The 21,319-nt window shown below is 42.5% G+C and overlaps 1 protein-coding gene across 13 annotated transcripts in view; it reads right to left on the reverse strand.

Moving 5' to 3' along the window:
- The window catches only part of ATXN1 (ataxin 1), a 382,604-nt gene that overhangs the window by 135,099 nt on the left and 226,186 nt on the right, over positions 1-21,319 (reverse strand). For all 13 annotated transcript variants that reach the window (XM_057700109.1, XM_057700112.1, XM_057700107.1 and 10 more), the window contains one exon: positions 14,143-14,271. The gene's annotated coding sequence lies outside the window, so the exon portion shown is untranslated. The remainder of the gene's footprint in view (positions 1-14,142; positions 14,272-21,319) is intronic.

Here is a 21,319-nt window from a genome sequence, read left to right on the forward strand (position 1 = left end):
GTGCATGAACTTATTTGAGGCATTTGGGAGAGGGGAAAGATGAGGTCCAAAAGGAGAAGCGGGAGTCCAGACAGTGAAAAAAACAAGTCCGCCGGAACCAGTGAAATCAAATTGTGCTACTTGGAAATTCTCCCCAAGCCACCGTTGACCTTTCGCCACAGGTTTTCATAGAAGCCTGGCTCTGCTTTCTCATTCTGACCTTCTCCCTTCTATCTGAAAGACTCCCAGTAATATAAAAAGTCACAAGGCAAAACTTGGAAGGAGTTTTATCTTAAAATCAGCACAACTTCTCCTAAACAATTTTCAACTGCGGCTACCTATTCCATCATGGAAACTAATTTGGAGTTTTCAGTTTCATGAACTGAAGTATGGTCAGCAAACCTAAGATTAAGATGGAATAATACATAGACTTCAGAGATCTGCACGTCTGAGTCGGCTGCAATGAAGAGGTTAGGTTCAAAGAATCTACATCTGCGAACGGTGTAAGAGATAAGAGATTGGATCAGAGGGGCTTTAATGTGAAGATAAGCTATGACCTGATGCCCATTATCCTAGAATCGGGGGGCTAGAAAGCCAGCTGAATGCAAGGCTGTCATGCTCTCTGGAGTCACGCTGCCCCTCTGTAGCTAGAGCACACCAGGGATATTGGTGTCTGTGTGTGTGCGTGCTTCAGAGAAACAGAGACAGAGAGAGATCTACTGCGGTATCAGGAGAGCTTACCTAAAAGGGGGGAGAAGCAACAATATTCTAAACCAGGATAGCCTATCTCTCCTTATAAGATGCTCAGAATCCTTAGCAGGCGGTACTGTCTCCACACCATCTGTCAGACCTCAGGTGACAGTGACTGCGTCTGTATATTAATCAAGGAGGCAATCAAGGGTAGCGTCAAAGAATGTTCCACTCGTTCAGACTTCAGCATATTATTACAACTTCTCAAAAAGTATATAACAGGAGGTGGTTTTGATCACAGTGTTCATTTTAATTGTGTACTCATGTCCCTTGTGGATTATCAGCCTGGCTGCCTTGCTTAAGGTACCACAGAAAGCACAGGTGGGTAAGAAAATAAGCTGACAAAACCCAGCGAAATAACACAGGTGGCAGCATACACACACCTGCATTTTCACCCTGCTTTTAAAAATAAGATTCTATTTTCCTCCTCTATACTCTACAAGCTCTTGGACAGATTAAGTATTTGTAAAGCTACATATACTATTTTAACATTTCATGCAAAACCTCCTATTGTACAGACAGAATATGGGAGTTGGACCTTCCTTTACTTATACGGCTGGGCTCTTTCCACCTGGCACTGTTCTAGACTCTGTGCTGGAAACCAGACCAGGCGGAGCACAGCAAACTGTATCTTCCTTTCAGGATCAGATGCAATGAGTCACTGTTTATGCAGTGATTGGCTAGTAAAGCAAATACGCAGAATTGAGAATTCCCAAACACGCCATGTTTTCATTTCCATTTCACAGGACAAGGAAGCTCACCACACTGGGGCATTTTAAATGATGAGACCCCCTTTGGAACATTGATCCGTCCTTCACATAACTGTTTGAGACTTTCTGCTAAAAATGTCTGAAGTGTTTGCTGTTTCTCAGCAGCAAACAAATGCCTTTAGCCTCTGACCCAGCATCAGGTCCTGTCTGAAAACGTGTCCCCATCCAGATAGGGGCACCTGGCGATCACCCCTGCTAGGCACGGGGGCTAAGCCTCCAGCCCCAGAAGGGCAGAGCCGTTCCCCTGACTGACTTCAGAGTTGACCCAACACTTGTATCACTGAGCATAAAACAAAGAACTAATACTATCAAGTATCCTCACCAGAGCTTGGTTTTAAAACTAAGCAGAGAAAATGCAGGACTCTCAGCTACAAAAATGGCCTGCCTGCTCCCAGAGGACCAGGCTCTGGCCTTTTAGTCCTCCTTGTCTTGTCTTCCTCTATCCCCTTGATTTTTACCTGTCAATTTCATGGTCAGGGAAGGTATCCCTCAAGGCAAAGAGCAGAACTCAGAGGCCACCCCCAGCAGCCTGCACCACCCTATCTATATTCTTCTGTACTTCCTATTTTTTACTGGAAAACTAAAAAGAAAACATGGCAAACTATTATCTGCTTAATGCACATTTCGGTGTCCCCTGCCCCCATTTTTTTATCTATAAAAGATAGCACTTTTCACATCAGAGTTATAACCCCGAGGCCTAACCAGGACCCTGTTGACTCCCACCCAGTTTCGGTGACAACCAACTGGGTCCCCAAACGGACCGATGAAAACCACAAGTTCTCAGTCTCGGTGAGTTGAAGTTAGTGAAATGAAACAGTCATTTCTATTTTAGTATTTTTAAAGAGTGACACTTAATAGCACAGTTAAAAGGTCAGTTCTTAAAATTAGTAAGTGAGCCCGGATCCCATCCAAGGGGAAAGAAGGATTTTTAGAGGGTTCGAGGGCCCCTGGAACACACTGCCTGGTGTGAGGTCACAGGGAAACCTGTTGGAAAGAAGAGTCTTCAGCTGGGGTGATGCTGTAATATTACCTATCAGGCGAAGACACTTTCTTTATGGGTCTTTTAATCAGCCCATTGGTAGGTACTTGTTCAGAAGTACCAGTACACAGGAGCGGGCAGGACCCCACCAGGAAGTGATGTGACGAACGCTGCGTGCAAGGTCTGACGCCCTTAATGTGTTCCAAGCTCCCCGGCAGACTTCACATGGACACTGCGCGTGACCTGAGCCTCTGTCTTTCCTGACACTCCTTGGAGGCTCTCCATCCTCTTTTCTGGTCCCACTGTTTAGAAAGCACACATCAACCTGGAACCACCTCTCAGTTGTAGTGTTTGTTTTCTCCAATGATCCTGGGAGGTCTCTTTGGAAACTCCCCTAAATTGTCTAGGCTAACAAATGGTTTTAGGCTTTTACCATTAACCATGTTTTTACATATCAAATGGATGATGTCAACATCCTGCTTGAAATCTTTCAAGGACTCTCTCCTGTCTCCAAGATACATTCCAAACTCCTCTGCAGAGCTTCCTGAAAAGACACTTGGTGATCGGACCCCTCCCTTGACACTTCTCACTTACTCTGCTCTAGCCACTCTGGATTATTTGTACTTTTCCAAGATGCCATGTTCTCTCTCATCTCTGAGCCTGGCACATGCTGTACACCATGTGACCAACTACAGCCGGCATTTCCCCCATCCCTTGAATCTGGACTTATTAGGTGGCTTGCTTTGGCCACAGGGAAATTAGCAAAGAGGCCGTCATGGACCAACCAGTCCCAGCCAAGCTGGTTAGCCTAGAATAGCCCAGCTGACTCACAGAATCACAAGAGATAATATATGTTTGTTGTTTTAAGCCACTAAATGTTGGGGTAGCTTGTTACATATATATGCCATCGGATACACCCACTTTGTTTCTGGGTTGACACCTGTCAGTCCTTCAGGTGTGGGGATGAAGGCTTCTCTGACCCCCAGAAGATGCCACACTGATTTGCATCCGTGGCATCCTCTGGGTACCACTAAAAGAGCCCTAGCCACAGTGTAAAGGAGTTACCTATTTTCTCATCTCTCTTCCCAGCGACTGGAAGCTCTTTTTAGCTACTGTGGATGCCTTCCTTAGTGCACATACCCAGTAAATATTTGCTGAAAGAAGATACAGGAACGTATACCTCTACCTTCTGGCTTTTTCCATCTTTCATTTCAAAGAATTAGACCAAGTAATTTTCACCTATCACCACCTAGACACGGTAATTATATCAAAATATTGTAGGTTTTTTCTTTTTTAGAGTTCCACTCATATCAGTAGCCTTTGGGAATCTCCCTAAGATATTTTTTTAGATAAATGAGACTTTTTATACATGAGACTATCACATCTTCCAAACTCACTGTGCCTTTCAGTTTGACTAATACTAAAAATTCACCTAAAATTCCAAGGTCCCTTAGAATATGCACATGGATAATTCTGACAAATGCTGCCACCTTCACCATCATACTCTACTATATATGTCAAAGAAGCAGAAGACTTTGACAATACACATAACTGACTTCACTGGCAATGCAATGGCACTGACAGTTAATGACAATTCCTACTACAGAGAAACATCTATACAACAATGAGACTAGCAGTTGCACCTATTCACCTGTTCATTTCAGGAACACATCATGATAAATTTTGTTTTGCGAAATTTATTATCTTAGCAGCATTATAGCTGCCACAGTGACTAGGCAGCAATCATTGGGCTAAAATTTAACACACATTATCTCATTTAATTCTCCCAACAATCCTGCAGTGGAGGTATGACCAGCCCTATTTTACAGATGAGGTAAATAAGACACAGAGAAGTGGAGCAATTTCTCCAAGGACACACAGCTAATGAGCGGCAGGTCTAGGATTTGAACCCAGATATGAGTCCAAAGGCCCTTATTCGGACGAATACCTTTAAATGTGACGCTGTCAAATGGAAGTAAGAACTACCTTCCTTTAGAAGACACGGAAACAGAAGCACAGAGAAAGAAAGCAGCGTGCGCATGGTCTCAGAGGAGTGGAAGGGGAAGAAAACCCAGGTGTCCATCCTTAGCCTATTGTTCCTGCTCCTGGACCAAGCCCAAGGCATCCCCACCATCTCCTTAGTTATTAATATTTAGATTCACACCTACCTTCATGACTGACAACAAATTCAAGAGGGAAAGATATTCTATTCTAGGTGTGTTTCCAATTACTGTGTATCTAGATAGGTTGTGAAAAAAAAGAAGTATGAAGCATGAAGCTCATGGGTCCTAATTGGGCTATCATCTGCTTTACCAGATTTCTTTTAAAAAAGCAACCAACCTAGAGAAGGATTTTAATCTTCCAACTTTAATGTAATTCACAGTCTGTATCTATTATTCATATCAATATGAGAGAGCTGATTTCATTGCCTGTGTACCATGAAGACTGATGAATATTTAGCATTAAATATTGAATTAAGAGTTACATAATGATCCTTTTAAAAAAAAAATCAACTTTGCTTCTCCACCATATCAAAATGCACCTAAGAGGTATTTATTGTTCTAGAAACACAGTGTCTTCCACAATTTAAACCATTTCAACGACATAACATAATGACCTGTTGAGCACACCACATGCTTGTCAAACAAAACTGATTTATTTAAGAAACATCTTGGAAACATAGGATGCTCTGACTCCCTTGGAGTTTCTTTTTTGTCCAAATATTATTTCTCTTAATTCCGCTTCCAGATCTTCAAATACCCATCCTTATTCTAGGTATGAAAGAGGGCATTAATATAGGTTGAGTTTTTAAATGTGCTAGAAACGCTCGGTTACACCCTAACCGACTTCCTCATCCTGAAGACACGTGTACATGCTGTTATCTCAGCTAAGTCTGGTCATTCTGTGGAGCAAATACTAAAAGGTCTCTGCTAATACAAGCTTTTTTTTTTTTTTAGTAATGAAAGTTTCTAATAATATCTTATGTTATTGGTGGGCTTCGAATGTTCTGGGGACATCCCTTTCACCAGATTCCCTTGCTTGCCAGCACCCAACCAATTTTGCAGGTAGACCCACCTTTACTTTTTTTGTGTGAAAAAATGTCCTGACATCTCCATGTCAACAGAGACAGACACACTCCCTAGAAGAAAATGTCAGCCAAAGGCACTGGCTGGAGGCTTCTCCAGTGAAATGGCTATGGAGTAAAGTCCCCAAGACATCCATGGTCAATTGTCCAATTTTAGACTAAATCTAGGCAAGGCCAACTAAGGTAGGGGCTTTGAGATGGAAGGTTTGTGTGTTCTTTTGAATCCAAGTCAGCAGGTGGGGGTGGGGGAGGAGTCATTTAGTGCCAATTCAATTTGACATCAAGGGAGGAGAGTAATGACAGAGGACAATAGGGTGTTCCTTTGCAATGCTGCGAACACGGATAATACTGCAGTCCAGTCAGAGGTCTCCAGTTACACTCAACTGCTTTCAGCCCAGACCTGTCAACAGGAAAAGGAGCCAAGATCGACTGTGGTGTTTCCCTTCATCCTCCTGCCTTGACCTCTGATTCCTCACAAATATCTACTCATGTCCCCAACTCTGAACACCAGTGCTGATAAACAACGGAACATAAACCCAATTCACAAGAAAAACGGATACCGTCTAATGTTCTGAGATCACCTAACACCCTGGCCCGGCAGTCCCCACATTCTGCCCGGACTACCCATTAATCAGTTTGTTATTCTCCACGGGGTGCTATCTGTACCAGAAAGACCATGTGGTCCACGATCCTGAGTAAGTGACACTCCCATGATACTGACATCCTCTTCCTGGAGGCCTGCCCAGATGAAGGAAATGGAAAATCCTCTTTGAGCAAGGTGACTGCCAACTCCCTTCTGATCCTCCGGAGGCCACCCTCTTCCACTGCCATTCCTCTGCTTGTCTTTAGGGATGTGCCAGCCAGCAGGTTGCTAGGACAACTGGTGTCATTGCTGGGGCTCAGAAACAGATCGCCAGCAGAGCTGGGAAGCTGGACTGCAAACGCCGATGACAGCAACAAGATACCAATTGGCAGCTCATCTGCTCTGCTAAAGGAGTGACAGACTAACATTACCCAGTGGATAGCACTCACCTTGACATACTATCCTTTAATCTGCACTTGTACTTGATGTGGTGGTGACAGAGAAGGGGCAAAAACCTCGCTGAAGACAGAGGCTAAATGACTCTATTCTGAATTATGTGAGCTGATAGATATGCAGGAACCAACTGACATTTGTGTATTTATTAGTTTCCTGAAAATGGGGGGAGGGAGGTTGTTCATAGCAGAAGCAGGAGAGCCAGAAACAGGTAGAACAACTGAGGTTGCCAAAGCAAGGGAAGGGAAAAAAATCTGTTTGCACAGGCAATAGCTGTCCCTGTTCTGAACAATAGCATCCTAGTCTCATACCCACTTTTCCTGGAGAACAAGGAAGAAAAGACAAAGGACACAAGGAAAGTAGGGTTTGCCATGGTAGAAGAAGGGAACAATCTTTGTGTCCAGTTCTCTTTGTTCTGCAGGGTTAAGTCTTACAATGCTTATAATGGGTAGCAACTTGTAGGAGCCCCAGACATTAAAACTGCCTATCAAAATCTTGGATTTTAGCCCTGGGGAAATTACAATTTTTCAGTTCTATGCGAGCTGCAAAGGCTGCAGAAAAAAAGAAAAATGAAATGAAGAGCAACCTAATGGAAATTTTTAGAAAACAACTTGAGCAAGAGTGTCTTCATTTCCAGATACACAAAACATCGAAGTCCCGATGTCTGCGAGGACGGCTTATGCGCGGAATGAAAGATGTCGCACAGCCCAGGACCCGTGCAGGAGTCCCAAGCAGCAAATTCTGCTGGCACCGTGGACAACTCCTAGTGCCAGACACTTGTGGCCGGAAGGGAGATGGTCACAAGACGTGTGATAAAGGTACTGGGGAAGAAGTGAGATTTAAAGGTGGAAGAAGATGACGAAGAGTCCAAACAGCATGACAGGAACTTGAGTTTCAGAAATAAAACGATTCTGAGGGAGGTGCCCATTTGTATCCCATTAATATTTCCACTTTGGGGGAGTCTACTTAAGGAAGTCGTTTCAGAACATAAGCGCAAATAGAAAACTGACACTGAAACACTAACATCCTCCAACATAGGTTGCAAACAGCTAATTTTACTATCTCACCTAAAGAGCATTTTATACTTGCAGAACATGACTTTTTTTTGAATCATGTAACATTCTTATTCAGGTATCTGCAAAAGGTTAACATAATCCTCAGGACATAGAGAAGGTGGGTTAGTTCTTTCAATCTAAGAGTCCACCTACCATAATTTATTACATAGCTAGCACTGGAAATTTAATATGAATACATGTGGAGGGAAGGCGGCGTTAAATGATTTTCTGGTCTTAAAAAATGATTGTTTTACAAAAGTGAAAAATGTGGGAAATTAAAAGAATGAAATTATCTATTTGTCTTTATACAGTAGTCCCAAAGAACAGTTTATTTGCTGATAAGAACCATGAGATGTTGTTTTGGCTTTATGACAAAAATGTCATTTAGTTCTGACCTGTGCCTCCCTTTTTCTCTAAGAAAGCAAAGGAGAAACGACAATCTTTTAGAGGAATAATGAAAATAATTTCAATACTATGATATGATATACTTGGAGAGAAAAGGAGTACAGGCATATGTAGGTACAGTCATATTCGTTTATATTTATAACAAAGAAGGTAGAGCTGATCAACCTCCAAGGTATCCAAAGTACGGGAGTTATTTGATCTCTGTCTAGAAGAATTTTCAATGGCTTAAGACTGCCCCTTCCAGGGCAGCACCCCCACCCAGTCACCCTCGCCCTTCCTTCTGTGTATACCGATTCTTCCACAGCGAGCGCTTCAAAGACACACCACTTGAGAAACACACATTTAGTTTCAGGTGTGGTTTCTGTCTAAAGTTCAGTTGAAAACACTCCATTTTACATAGGTTGGGGAGGTACCATTTCTTTAAGTGGCCTAAGTTCTTGTTTTAGCTTTTGCCTGTAAATATACAAAATGACCCTAAAGAGGAGCAGGTCCCACGTGCTCCAAGTCTTTGGCAGTGGTCAGGAACCACCATCCCTGATGGAAAGTCATTTTTGGCTCTGAGATCTCATCTGCCCAGATGAAGAAGCAGGTAAAGAAAAGATCTTCTCTCCCTCCCTTGCCTTCTCAAGACACACACATATGTGGGGTTGAAACCCAAACTCTGTTTCAAGGCCTCACTCAGACGCTCAGCACTCTGTGAAGCCTTCCTTCCCTGAAAGCCCACATCTGAGGAATCCTGCTCATCACCCCTTTGGGAGCACCTGACTCCCCCTGCTCCCACCACGCTCGAGAGAGAAAAATCCCAGAGGGCAGCGAATACAGATTATTCATCTCCACACCCATAACAGACCTGAGCACACCTTGACACACAACAGTCTTTTCATACATAAGATCCAATCTGTGAATTCGAAACTTAAGCAGAACATAAAACCTGTTTACTTAACAGCACTACTCTGTTAGAAAGCAGTCTGACCAGGCTGTGGATGCTTTCTTTTCCCCCCACAGGACACGACTATAGTAGAAGATACATGAACGTTCTTCCTCCCACAACTTCTGGGCACTCCAGGTACCTCCCTTCTCCCCTCTGAGATGCTGAGGGGAGGAGGCTGAGCACGTGGGGAAGACGATGCTGTGCCTGTGATGGGGTGTGCTGTGCCAAGCGACTCGGGAAGTAGGGCTGACACCAACTCGCAGAAGCAGCCGCTCCTACGAAGCCCCACCTGCCCACCCCCACCTCCAGGGCAGCCAGGGATGAGTGAGGCCATCAAGAAGGAGCAATTGGAGAAAGTTTGGGAAAGGGAAAGACATGGCTGAAAGAGAAAACTCTAGAAGACTCGAGGCTACGCAAAGAATACCCAGAGTACTTGCATGAAATATGAGAGCCTCTCTGCCTTTATAACACGCAGGCCAATTGACAGGGTCATTGCAAGCAAGGATTTAAAGAGATGAGACTTTCCCCCTCATTCATCTAATAGTAAAATCTCCTCTTTCGCTTCTGATCCCCTTATTTACTTCAGTTTTTTTTCTATGATAACACTAGAGATCATAAAAAAAAAATGTGGTATCACAGACGGCAAACCTACAGGGTACAAATTGACAGACACACTGGGAAATTCCCAAACCGCCCTGATTAGAGTGTGTGTGTGTGTAATTCTCTCACTCTGGAGACTAGAAATTCAGCTCCCATTTTTCAAAGCTTATAAAGACAGCATAATACTGTCTACATAGGCACAGAGGTGTTTATTTTAGTCTTTCTATTTCTTCCTAGAAATAATGTAACTCCTGCACCTGGAGCAGTTACTCTGAAAAGGGGGTCAACAAACACAGAAAATTCAAGAAACCTTGATCCCTGTGACCCTCAAAAGCCACACAGGATGATGCCTCCCTAAGAAAGCATTTGTCAACTGCTCCCTTCACGCCAGAGAAACGTTTGATGGACTCAGTTTGTACCAGTGCACTATTTTTTCATTCCAAAGTGTTCATCAACCAAAAGGAAAGAAAGTGAAAATGATGCCATTCAGGAAATGGTGAGTTTCTAGGTAGATTCAGTGCTCCAAGTCCATCTCCCACTTTGGAAATAAATGTAAACATGAGCAGTGATGAAATGATGGGATGATAAGACACAATACCCCCACATTTCACAGAATGTCAGAGCGCACTGCTCACAAACAACCCATAAAGCAAACCACTCGAATGGAAAAGGAGAGGAAATACACACAGTGCAGAATTTAAGTATCAGAAAATCCCCGAACTCTATTGATAGTTCTATAAAGCCCTTGAAAAAAAAAAAAAAGGTTTCCTTTCCCACATTGACTTGCGCACATCATAAATGTTTAACATCTACTTCTAAGAAAAATACAGTGAACTCATTTCTCCAAGCCACCCTCCACTCGACCAAACTACCACCGGATTGAAGCGGTTCTCAGCAGAACCGTGTTTATGGTCCTTTTCCAAATGGCTTAAGCCCACACATGAGAAGCCCAGGCATACATTTACTCTGTTCTTAGTCACTCAACAAATATTTACTGAGTGCCCACTATAGGAAAAACAGCATTTTACGTACTGTGAATTCACCAGTAATAATAATAATAACGATGACGTTATCCTTGCTTTCACGGAGCTTACAGTCCAATCAAGGAGACGGATGATTAACAAATCCATGTATAATATGTAAGGTGCTTAAAAGAAAAATAGACTAGAGCAGGGATCCCCAACCCCTGGGCCGTGGACCAGCTTCACGTACCACTTCCCATCGCTCCCCATCACTCACACTATGGCCTGAACCATCCTCCCCCACTGCCCCACCCCCGTCCGTGGAGAAACTGTCTTCCACGAAACTGGTCCCCGGTGCCAAAAAAGGTTGGGGACCTCTGGGCTATAGGATGAGAGGGACGGGATGGGTGCTATTCTATATAGGTCAGGGAAGGCTGCTTTAAAGAAGCAACTGGAGAAGACCTACCTAAGGAAGCAGAGAAGCTTAGGACAGAATTACAGATCACTGCCTCCTTGCTTATATAGTAACATTTGAGTACAGAGGTGGACTATTTTTAAAAAGTGACATTGCAAAAGTGTTTATTTGATTTCCAAAAAGACCAATAAGTATGGATTCTAAATTTAAGTGACTAAAACTCTATTCTTAGAAAGCACTCAAATGAACACCTTTTGATTGTTACATGGTCCCTGGGAGGGTCCTCTGGAAAGGGTAGTGTGATGGTGACAGACACAATAATTTAATTCTTTTTCTTTTAACCACAAGACTGCCTCAATGTCTTAAAAGCACTCGTAAATTGAAGCTGTACCAAATCACTGACTCTTAGAAGCCAAACAGGGGGAAATGAAGGTCCAGTCTGCCTCATCGTAAGGTTGATGCTTGAAGCAATGTTAGACACTTCGAAGAATCACCAGAGCTCACTGAACTCAACTTTGTCATGTTACGCAGGATAAAATGGGTCCCCAGGGCTTTAGGGGGCCCAAGGTTATACAGGTAACTGCAGCATCATAGGTAAAACCAAGGTCTCCCGACTTCTAGGTCAGTTTTCTTGCCACTCCTCTCTGTACGAGATACCACACCTTAAAGCCAATTTGAGACATTTTCAAGAGCAATGTCCAACTGCTAGAAAGGTGGTGGCAGATTTGAGCAGTGGTTAATGGGGACAGGCAGAGGACAACTACACAGGTAGTGAGTCTGGGGCACAGTCTGTAAGGGCTGCTGAGAATGGACACCGCTAATTCCAATGGCTGCCATGATTATTACTCAAATGTTCATCTACCCACCATCATACCCCATCTACGTTCAAGCACATGTCCTTTGAAAATCTCCTGCCTTCCCTATTATAATGGCACAGCTTTGGGGCACCCAGGACACCAAAGTAACAGGAGACTCTGAATTCAGTGTTGTAAAAATGCACCAAGATTACGAAAGGTTACTAATTTCAAAATTTAATAAGAAAACTGGAACCTCCCCCACCTCCCCAGGAGGTGAATGCAATTTGGAAGAAAAAGTCCTTAGGAGGTCAAAAGAATTTAGCATTTTCTTCCTTTCTCTCAACCATTTACAGAAGGATTTTAAAATGACTTTAAGTTGGCCATGTGGCATCTTAAGGTTTACACTTTGAAATGTCCTTGAAAACCTCACTTCATGTTTGCGCTCTGACAGGGTATCACATGACCAGTTCAGAGCAATGATTTAAAGAGAAAAAAAAAAAAAAAAAAAAAAAAACCAACACCACCAGATTCAAAACAAAAGCTATCTTGATTATAATAACTGCAGTGTCCTTTTAAATGTAACCTGAAACCTAAAGCACTTTTTCATAAGATACTTGTTTCCTAGGTTAAAAATGCTTACCTGATTGGGAAAATACTTTCTAGAAAAACACACTGCTACTGTAGCACCCAGATCCAACAGGGCCCCAAATTATTCCTTAATAATGATAGAAGCTTTTAGAATGAGATTTTTTTTTTTTTTAGTAAGATTAAAGTGTGTTACAAGATGCTCCGCTCCTTCTGGGGACCGCAAACCAAGATGGAGACTCATCAATAATTCATCAATAAATACCCAGCATAGAGCAATATACAGACTCAGAAACCCACACTTCGCAGGGTCAGTGACTTGCAACAAGGTTGCAAACTTACTTGACCTTGACCATAGGACCAGGAATAGAATTTAAGTCAATAATTCCAGGAGCTGTGTACTTTCTACCAGAACCAATGTGGTCATATGCACAAAATGAAAGCACATGAAAAACTAGCAACTCCCATCACCTGTTTACTCGGAGGCACTGGGAGATTATGAGTTCAATAAGCTTATTTTAATATGACTTTTTAACCCTCAGGATATATGGATAGATATGCATATGTAACACACATGTTTAGAAAACCAAGAAATAAAAATTCAGTGGAAATCTTTCTTTTCAATGGTAAATGCTTTTTCTCCCTGATACATGCCCTCATATCACTGCATCCTGCTCTTTCAAAATAGTTTACGTGACTGAAAAAAATGGTAACAAATGCCTGGAAAAGTTTCCTAACTGAATTACCATGAGGCTGAAATTTTAATATATAAATTTTTATATATACATACATACATAGATGTATATGTATAATGTATATTACATATACATAAAAACATATTTATGTGTATAATATATATACATGCAAATATATAATATATATTAAGCATGTAAGTACATAAAATATATACTTACACAGACACACACACACACACACAAATACCCAGTCGAAGTTGGCACTTCATTTTCTAAAATTTGAAGGTAATATGTTCATAGGCCAGCCTGGGTTTCCTGTAGTTTTATTCTTTCCTAGTCAAAACTCTTCTAAACTTTTTTTTTTTTTAATGACAGTCTAGCAATGAGGTAAAATCTCCAGAAAGTAGCAGAGCTGGGCAAACCCATAAGATGTGTGGTGGATAAGCTTCTCGAAGCCTGTAGTGTGTCTTCTCCTCAATTACCAGATCCTAAACCTCCTCGTGAAAGGTGACCAGCAGGTGACACGCACCAACTTCTAAGCTCAAAATCCCAACCCAGTAGCCTGATAAAAACTAATAAATCAGCCAATTTTAAGCAAGAGAAACACCCCAAACAGCTCCCTGTACTTGCATACCTCAGATTTTTGAACGCCAGAGAAACATTTCATTCCAATCAAAAACTCCACATAAATAAAATAATTGCAGGGTACAAATCCTGGTTGGCAAAACTTAGCCCGGAAGATTTTACCCTCCACCCGCCAACCTAAAAATTGCCCGAGCCCAGTTTAGAGAGGTTGCTCTGAACTTGATATTATTTAACTGCACCAGGAGAAAGGGTGTTCCTACACTGAAAAAAAAATCACTGTCTTCCATGCTTTTTATTCCAGAAGGAGATAATGAGCAGTGCCCCACAGAAGCTGAGAGAAAGTCAAGTTCACGGCAAATAAAAACAGAACCTCTTCCCTTAAAAAAAAGAAATGAACTGGAGGAGCACCTAGAGCTAATGCTAATACCCCTTTCAGCACCCTGGCTCATATATCCAATGATTCACAAATCACTGCAAGGCAAGTCGCTGCAGAAGCGACTCTTGTTAACTTACAACATTCACTGTGCAGGGTTCGCAGGTAGCCCCAGCCTGTCCTTCACCATGGAGACTTCCCACAAGAAGCTGGAGTGCTCCTGGGCCCAGGCGTGTTCTTTCTTCCTTTCACAGGGAAGGGAGAAGTACCTAGAGTGGGAACAGAGCAAAAGAAAAAGAGAAAGGTGAAGGCATCGTCAAAGCCCTCGTTATCTCAACAAATGAAATTCATGATCAATTAGACGGATGGATAGCTCACCAAAGACCATTTTTCCAGCATGCTTTGCTTAAAAAGGAAATGTAATATTTTTGCTCTTGCCCCAGGAGACGGCATGGTGCAGCCAAGGCTTTCCCTCACCCCACCCCAAGTTGAAGCCAATTCTGGGAGACTTCGGAAGCAGTCCCAGCTGAGATGCACACTTGCAACACAGCCTCCAAATAAGCTACTGGAGTTCACTCTCCTGCAAAAAGGAGGCAGCGAGGACTATCACTTTTTGCCATTTTCATGCCTCACTGGATTGTTGGGGCGATCAGTAAGATCACCCTGGTAAAGCACTCGCAGTTCCCGAGAAGAAAGGCGCCACGTAGACACAAAGGATTATTAGCGAGCAGAAGCCTGTGACTGAGCTTGGAGCCAGAATATAAAAAGCAGCTTTGGCAAGGCACCCATAATCAACCATCCCTGGGGCACCCAAATGCCCAATGTCCAGAGGATTGGAAACAGAGGCATCTGGAATCTCAGGGAGAAGGGCAGTAAAGGCCTGGGACAGGAAGTGAAGAGGAAGAGGAGATGAAAACTGATGAGAGAAGCAGTGCAGGGACATGATGATGTGGTCCACGCCACACGGCTCCCTTGGATTTGCTTGTCTGCAGTATTGAGCGCACCGGTCGTTTGCAGGGCTGTGAAATTTTCCACTTGGCCATCTGCCATTTCCACCCACCGAGGATAACACACACAGAAGTGGCACATCGAGGCCCTGCTGGGAAAGGGCTGGGTGATTTTTGTTTGTTTGTTGCTTTTAAAGAAAAGACTTTTTCATATCCTAATTGAGTTTACTCTCAATAGCTCGTTAATATTTTCCACACCTGGATTTCTTGATTTCTTTTCCCCCTCCTGTAAGACAGGGCCAGGAAAAACTTTTCCTGGGCCAATATTATCAAGGTGTTTTGACTTGTGTACTTTTGAGGAGCATGCTTGAGGTATGCAAGCTTATGAGAATGGCTCAGGGGACGGCAAGAAAGAGAATTTAAATGCTACGCTAGAATCTTGTTTGCTTCCCAAATAAACCATCCACAAGTACCAGTCATGTTTTCCTTTCAAAGTCGTAAGTGCATATCGAACAAAAAATGGGAATCCCAGAATTAGCATTGTGGGTTTAGGAATATTTTCGAGGGAAAAATGTGATCTCTTATCTCAAAAAAAAAAAAAAAAAAGAGGCAAGAATGAATGATATCAAATCTTAGATTTGGAACTGGCAAAAAAACTGACAGGCAGACCTCAAAATAAAGTAGTAAAAATATGCAGAGAAAAAAATTAGGACAAAAGGGAGAAAGGTGTCTGCTATTAATGCAATTAACCATGACTTTTATAGTCAATTCAGTTTATAAAGTGCTTTTTTTTTAAATTGAGGTATAATTGACCTAAAACATTGTATTAGTTTCAAGTGTACAAAGTGCTTTCTTATTCATTCATTCACAGGACACGTTTTCCCTTGGCGCTTCCTATATCTACCAGCTTCCATGTTTGCAACGGTGAACAAAACAAAGGACCCTGCCTTTAAGGAGCTCACTGCCGCAAGAGGAACAGACTTTAAAGAATCAGAGTATACCATTTTTAATACATGCATAAAATTCGAAAATCAGATAGGCATTAAGAAGGGCAAATAAACACTGCGATTTGCAATCACCCCATAATGCGGTACGTCATTGAGAAGGAGGGTCTTTCTTACAAAAGTAACACTGAAACAGGGACATAAAAGATGAGCGAAAGTTAACCAGGCATCAAGTTTCCAGGCAGAGGAAACAGCCTCTGCTTTATGTGATCTGAGTAGACCTGTACAATTAATTTCTGTTATTTCATCTTTTCTTTCCCCCGGCTATTTCAATTCGGTCTCCTTGATCAAGAAATGAGCAACAGTTCTCAATACCTTGAATTAAGAAATGATTCTTTTTTCCGACTACTGGGCCATCAGAGCAACAGACAATAGTAATTTCTGCTAGAAGAACATCATTCAGTGCAGATATCATACATGATGTGACAGAAAAGGAAGCCTGGCTTCCTAAAGCATCATAAATAACCCCATCATCACAGTGAAATAAAATGAAGCTTCCTCTTATACCCACATGCCACAGCTGGAGTTAAGAAAACCCTCCCCCAAAAGGGCTAAAAACAGATCCCTTTACATGTAAACTTCAAAAACAAACAAACATACAAAAACCATTTCTTAGTACCTCTATTAGGTTCCAAATTTGCTGGCTTCCTCTTGACTATTAGGATGTTTTTATTATTTCTCCCCCAGACTGAAATAGCATTTTTGCTCACTTTCTAGAGTGTCCTGGGCACCTTCTCTTTTGGTTCTTGGTTTGGTTATGTTTACCCAGATAAGCAGCGTGATTCACAGAAATAAAAAGCAATGGAAATGTGTTCAGCTGAACTGTCTTCTTGCTCCCTACCATCCAGAGCCGGTACATCTTAATTTTTCCACTAAGGAAAATCAGTAATTTGCTTTCTTCATCCTACAAAATGAAGGCGTCCTTAGACAGGCTCATTCACGTTCCCCCGCGAATGGAGTAAGTTTGAAAGTCTGTTTCAAATGAAAAAGCCAAACTTCTATTTGAGTCTCTTTTCATTTAAGACATCGGAGAAAATGTAATATCTCCAACACATCTGGTTTCTCATATAACCCAAAATATTAATAATCCTCCAAGTTCAAAGTCATGAAATCCAAACCCTCACTTTGACTTAGGAGTTTTGACAAGCTTTAGCAAACTCGGGAAGAAAGGAAAGAGCGAGAAGAAAACTTTTTGAAGCCAAGTTGTCCAAAACCCTGCTGTGAGACCTGGGAAATCATGTCAGGTTGACAGTTTCATCCTCTGACCAGAGATGAAAATGACACAATGCCAATTTCTCCTTCTCTGGACTGCCTACAGCACTTACAGTCTCTACCACGCATTCTGACCCAAGGTTCTTTCCAATTCAGCACTCTGTTATATTGTCTTTTTATACTCCACTGGATTTACTTAAGTCTCGAAAGGCTCAAAAAGTTTATAAGCTCCTTGATGAAAGAAACCTTGCCATGCCCTTCTTTTGCAGCCTCCTAATACAGTGTCAAGTAGAAGAGCCTGCATTTAAATTACATGATCCACATCCAAAACCAGTTCTACGACTTAACCCTTCCGCCAAAGGAAGTACCACTTTACAACTATAACTTAAGCCCTTCTCACTTTTCTCTGTCCTCCAGGGACTTAGAGGTCCTCTATGTCTATCATGCAAATGAAAGTCCTGCCTGAACTCCAGAACAATTAAGTTATAACTTACCCTTCTCTCTTCTGTGCTTCCAATACATTGTATTTTTAGGCACTAATGGCTTTTGAACAGTTGCCATCTCCTTTCAAGGTTTACACCCCCCTCCCCCCATCACCAGGAGCCTTTATCCTTGACTCTCCCAGCTTTTCAGAAGCCACCATTAAGGAAACCCTCGGGGTATATGGAGGAGAGATGTGGATGCTCTGAGGCAGTGGCTTCAAACTTGAAAAACCATCAAAAACACCTGGAGGTCTTGTGAAACCATGTTGCTGGGTCCCACCCCCAGAATTTCTGATCCAGCAGGTCTGGGGTGAAGCTCAAGAACTTGCGCTTTTAACAGGTTCCCAGGGGACGCTGACACTTCTGGTCCAGGGACCATGTTTTGAGAACCACTGCTCTAAGGGTAAGTCTTTCTATCAATTATATAGCCAGACAGAGGCTAAGGATCTTCTGAATATATTTAATCACTATAAGATGTTTACATTGGAAGGAATGATACCTATTTATTCCAAAGCCATGACAAATGACCATTCCGAAAGCCCACACCACTTTTTTATCTGGGAGAACTTTTTGTAGCTCTTAGTCTGGCCCCTACTGGCTCCAGGTCCTGTTGGGGTCAATTCTGCCCTGTCTCTCCTTCAATCTTTGCCCCCCTCCACCAGAAACTTCTTTGCAGCCTAAAACAGAATCATTGCTACCCCTGAAAGACCTTCCCCAGACCTTAATACATTCCCAAATGGCTGCCACCTCTCCCCTGTTTACCATAAAACATGTTAAAGTGTAGTATAAATTCAACACTGTATTTCATCAGGTACCTCTTAAACCCTTAGAGTTTGATTTCAGCACATTTTTTAAAAAGTAAACTTCCTCCTGTTTGAAAGGTCAGGAATGGCTTCCTGTCTTCTAAACATAGTGGCCTTTTCCTAACTGACTCTCTTATAATACTTGATAAGGTAGTTCCTTAAATTTTCTTTTTATTGTATTTAGTGGACTAGCATTTTTGCCTGAACAGCAACTTTCTGAAATGACCTTTTTCCCATTTTCTTTGTTATTTGGGCCAGGCTGACCTCATGCCTTGGGTCCAAAGAGGGGCATACAGCCAACTATCATATATAGGACGGATAAACAACAAGGTCCCACTGTACAGCACAGGGAATTATATTCAATATCCTGTGATAAGCCATAATGGAAAAGAACATAAAAAAGAACATATGTATAACTGAGTCACTCTGCCACACAGCAGAAATTAACACAACATTGTAAATCAACTATACTTCAATAAAAGTTAGAAAACAAATAATGAAAGAAAGACAGGCATATGACCTAGGCCTGGAGAATCAGAATATATAGCCCTCTTGCCGTGAGGACAAGAGGGAGGGATGAGCATGTAACCAAAGCCACACCAATCAAAGGCCTCTCTCAGACTGGCTGGAGCAAAGAGGAGTGAGGTGTCCTTTCCATGGAAGCATGGTCTACTCAGCGCTATTTTTACCACCTTGTGAGGAAAGCCCACATGAGAACGAAGCTCTGCAGCAGGGAACGAGGCTGAAAGACAGAACGTCTGAGTCCTGATGACAGTGAGGTCCCTTGGATCCAGCCATGCCAAAAGTTAGATTCACCTCTGGATTTTTTAAGTTACATTGCGATAGACGAAATTCTAAAGTGGCCCCCAAGATTGCCCTGTCCCCTAGTGCTCACACACCCTTCTCCTAATTCTTCAATCAAACCCAATCTGGGTGCTGCTGCTGTGAAGGATTTTGCAGATAAAATTAATGTCCTAAATCAACTGACCTTAAAACAGAAAGCCCGTCCTTGGTGGGCCTGACCTAATTAGGTGAGCCCTCTTCCAGGAATAAGATTCAAAACATGAAAGAATACATTTGGGGGTGGGAGGGAACATGGCTCTTTGTGGCAAGGAACTGGAGGTGGACACCAGGAGCTCAGAGTGGTGCCCATCCCATAGGCAACAACAGAATAAGGGCCTCAGTCCTACAACCACAAGGAAGTAAATTCTGCCAATAACCACATGAGCGTGAAAAAGGACCGCAATCCCCCAATAAGACTGCAGCCCAGCTAACACCTTGATTTCAGCCTGAAGAAACCCTGAGTGGAGAATCAAGCTAAGCTGTGGCTAGACTTCTGACCTGCAGAAACAATGGTTTTAAATCACTAAGTTTATGATAATCTGTTCTGCAGCAATAGAAAACTAATGCATAGGTGATACAATAAAGTCCCTTTTTTTTTTTTTTTTTAAATCACTTTGACTTTTACTTGTCTCTTACAACCAAAATGTCCCAGTACTACTTTTGATTTCTGAGACGGCACTATTCTGATGTTCCTTACATCACAGACTGCTGCTCCTCTTTCTTGGCTTTTGTCCCTTCCTGTTATTCCTCCTAATAGGATATGTACTTTCCAAGGTGATATGCTCAACTCTCTTCTCTTTCTGTAATAATTTGCTTGTATGCATGTGGTTCTTGAATCTGTATCCTGGCTTCTCCCCCAATAAGCTGCTGGATATATGCAGTTATAATAAATTATGTCTGTTTCAAAACTTCCATTTTTTCCCCCAAACCAGTCTTCCTTTTATTTCTGATTCCTTGTCTTCTCCTCTTTCTCCCATAGTCCATCAGTTGTTAAGTCCTATTAAGCATGCACTCCACACCCACACTGCCATGCTGGTTCAGACTCTGTCCTCTCACTGCAGCCTGCTAATGGTCTTCTTGCTTTCAATACTCTCCCTGCAAAGCACTTCAGCCATTCCTGTTGGATCCTAAAGTAGATTATACAGTACAACTTCTCCATGCCATACCTGCGTGGGTTCCCCTCCAGCTTGCTAAAAATCTCCTAAAATCTGATGTTTCAGACCGTCATCATCTGGCCCCAACAAACTTTTTCAACTTTACTTCCCACTTCTCCCCTTATGCATGTTGTACCAGCCAAACTGAGCTCCTCTCTTTATCTCTGAGAGCTCACATTTCTACTCTGCATGTTAAAATTCAAAGCTTACCTACCAAGACCTGCTAAAGTCCTACTTTTTCCATCACTCTTTCCTTCATTCTCCTGTGTGACAGCTTTCTCAATCAGAAGTATGTTTCTTTTGGATGTGAACACCTATGGTTTTTATTCCTTTTCCTTAAAAAGGCACCATTTCTCCAGACAGACTGTAGTGAACTCTGTGAAGGCAGGGTCTGTGTCTGTCTCCTCTTTGTAAGCGCCATAGTGCTTTTGCAAATGGTAACCCTTTGACAAATACTTGTTGATTAACTGACTAAGAATGTGGTATTTCCCTTTCCCTCTGACATGTCCTCAAGTCTCCTTACTCTGTGAGCTCCTCGCTGGTGACTTGGAGAAAAATCACGACACGAGCCAACATGGAAACGGCTCAGTCGACGAAATGTTCTATAAGAGCCTCTTTTTCCAACTCAGGACGAAAGTTGACTCTTTGTGTTTTCTCTCCGCGGGAGAAAGAGGAGCCGCCAGGGCTGCTGCCAACTGCAGAGTTCAGAAATGCCTCCCCTGGATAAGACAGGCTCAGCCCAGCAGGTCCAGAGCCTGTGTCTCCACCCTGCTCACAAAGGAGCATCCACGGCAGCTGTGGGGGTGGAGGGGGCAACACTCCCCTTCCCCAGTAACAGCAACGGCAACGCAGGACTTTCCTGAGGGTACAGA

Source organism: Hippopotamus amphibius, chromosome 11 (genome assembly GCF_030028045.1).
Source record: "Hippopotamus amphibius kiboko isolate mHipAmp2 chromosome 11, mHipAmp2.hap2, whole genome shotgun sequence".
Classification (NCBI taxonomy): domain Eukaryota; kingdom Metazoa; phylum Chordata; class Mammalia; order Artiodactyla; family Hippopotamidae; genus Hippopotamus; species Hippopotamus amphibius.